The 2973-nt window shown below is 38.6% G+C and overlaps 1 protein-coding gene across 1 annotated transcript in view; it reads left to right on the top strand.

Annotated features, from left to right (window-relative positions):
- Positions 1 to 2973, top strand: part of WASHC5 (WASH complex subunit 5) — a 76862-nt gene that overhangs the window by 66412 nt on the left and 7477 nt on the right.

The raw sequence follows: 2973 nt of genomic DNA, 5'->3' as shown, positions 1-2973 counted from the left end.
TGGGCTCTGTGAAGGGATTCTGCCTGGCTGTCTTGGGAGACATGAAGAGGGGATGCTGTCATGCAAAACCTATCCCATAGTTCCTCTGGAAAGAGCATGGGTTTCCTACTAAATTCGCTTTGCCAGAAGCCTCCCTCATTGATCTCTGGGCTCTGTGAAGGGATTCTGCCTGGCTGTCTTGGGAGACATGAAGAGGGGATGCTGTCATGCAAAACCTCCACTACATTGTCTGTTGTTATTTGCTATAAAAAAAACTTCCTGCTTGCTTGCTTTAGCACACCCATTTTCTTCCTGTATTACTCTAATATTTAAGTATTTTCTTATTCACTCTCTTTCCTCCATCAGTCTATATATTTCATTATACACTACCTATTACAAGAAAAGCTATTTTATATATTTTACAAAGAAGACTAAACTTGATTTGTTCTCTGATGGGTGTGAGGGATGTGGGACTGGTTGTTTTTCATCTTCTGTCTTGCCAATATGCTTACTCTGTAGAGAGATCCATACCATTCCTCACAATTCCCAACAACTGAGAATAATGGCAGACTTTTCATGACTACAAAACTTGCAAACAGTTTGATTAATATACCTCATAGGAATAACTAGGCAGTTCCTCACAACACATGCGCACAATATAAAACATAGCATAAACCCCTACAATATAAAACAGTAACGTGAATGTTCATGCAAGACATCAAAGTACATAAGCCACCTTTAACAGTACCTTAAATTTCCCTATTATCCTTTCTTCATAATTGCTGTGATCTTCATCTGTAGATTTGCCCCGGAAAAGTTCAAACGTTTTCACCCAGTCTTCAAAATTGTTAAATTCACTCTCCAGGTCTCCATCATAGATCTTTGGAAAAGATTGGCCATAATTTAATATTCCATAATACCCAAAGAACTAGTTTGTTCAAATGGAAACGTAAGGAGAACAGAATTCATTAAGTAAAATAAATGGATAGAGGTTGCTGGAAAGGTACAGTATTTGTGCAAGCTCCACTAGCATGGGTGTGAGTTGTCCAATGTCACACCAGTGCTCTGACACAATGCACAGTTGGATTTGTGCAGAAAACTCAATGAACAAAATGTCCACACTTTGGTATTCTTTACAGTTGTATAAATAAATATCTTTGCAATTTATTCCACAAACTGTTTTGTTACATGGACCAGTTGGTTCCTACCACAGGCTGAGCTTCCATGTCATTTCAAAACATTCTATGACTCTGTCGGGTGTAAGGGAAACCAAATCAATATTTATTTGCAAGTTATAATAGCTGGATAGAACATCTATGTTGCTAGGAGCTGGCAAGAAAAAAATAGAAATGGTTATTGTCTTCATGCCTCACAAGTGCCTGAAGGAATTTGGCTCCTATTCCAAGTTATAATCAAAATGCTAAATTGATCAATTTTGTCTTATCTGGATACTCTTTTATACAGCTATTCATATTGTCGTATTCATGTGTTCCCTTTTTATGCTTTTAAAAATGATTGCAATGAAAGAGACAACAAAACAGAATGTGAAACCGTTTAAACAACAAAAATGTTCAAACAACAAAATGTTCTTGTGACAACTTAAAGAAGAGCCAGTTTTATTTTGCACAAGCTTTCAGAGACTTCAGCCTATTTCATGCAATGCCCAATGTAGAATGCACAGGCCTGGCATCTCACAATGTGAGTTGGAGCCCATGAAAGCTTATGACAACTAAAACCTTTTACTTTTTAAAGCACACAAAACTCTGTTATATAAAGTAACATGCATACCCCACCTACTTGACGCTTTGTACTTAGTACCCATCATTTTAGGTTTCATAAGCATTTCCACTCATTCTCTGATTTCCAAAATTAGCAAATTTCCAAATTAGCAGAGAACTCCAAGTTACCAAATTTGAAATTATCTCAGTAAAACTCTACCTCCATGGTTGCTAGGTTTGGAGGAGCTTCTTTCACTGCCTTCTTGAGCAATTTATCTTTCTTCTTTCTGTCTGGCTCGTCTTCAATGTTTAATGCTACATGACCAGAAGTCTCCTTGGCTGTAAAAATGAAGGGATGGGTTTAATTATTGCATAATGGCTACATTGAAGAATAAATCTCAAAGATTTATGGCACTCTTTGCAGTAACACTTCCGAGGAGGTTCCCCATATGCAAAAGAGTGTGGTGAAAAAGTCTAGCTGTTTGCATCACCACCAGTAACAGATCTTTTTGTAGAGTTCATATATCTTGTCTATTCAAGACTAACATTCCCAAATACTTTGGATTGCAACAGGAATATATCCATTTCTTCTTCAGTAGCTGTGAGAATTGCAGCTAAACCCAAAAGGAACAAAGAAGGCTCTGTGTGTGTATCACACACACACACACACACAGAGAGAGAGAGAGAGAGAGAGAGAGAGAGACAGATGATGCCATCATCCCTGTAGGTCTGACTCAATGGGCCCTGGCTGTACTCTCTTCTTGCACAGACAGAAACAGAAGACAGTTGACACATGGATAAAGCAACATACTAAGCAGGTTTACAAACATCTCATAAGGGTAGCAATCAGAAACATAGCTCTATTAGTCTGGAATAACAACAGCAACAACAACAATAAATAGATGTCTGCTAGTAGACCTGAACCTGGACCCAAACCATGTAGGGCTTTGAAAGTAATAACACTTTGTACCTTGCCCAGAAATTGACTGGCAGCCAGGAGAGTGATTTTAATATTGGTGTAATGAGGTCACTTGTGGATGTCCCAGTAATCAATCTGGCTGCTGTGTTTTGAACTAACTGAAGTTTCTGAATTCGGTACAGAGGTAGCGCAATGTACAGCACATTGCAGAAGTCCAACCTTAAAGTTTCCAGTGCATGCACTACAATCTTTTGATCTGCCAGTATGTTATCAACAGGAGTTTCCATTAATACCAAATGACGGCTCCATTACTCTTTATCAGGGGTAGGCAACCTTTTTGAGCCGGGGGCCAGGTTG

The sequence above is a fragment of the Sceloporus undulatus genome, chromosome 4 (genome assembly GCF_019175285.1).
Source record: "Sceloporus undulatus isolate JIND9_A2432 ecotype Alabama chromosome 4, SceUnd_v1.1, whole genome shotgun sequence".
Classification (NCBI taxonomy): Eukaryota; Metazoa; Chordata; class Lepidosauria; order Squamata; family Phrynosomatidae; genus Sceloporus; species Sceloporus undulatus.
The sequence above is the reverse complement of the archived record's forward strand: the minus strand, read 5'-3'. Positions and strand labels throughout refer to the sequence as shown.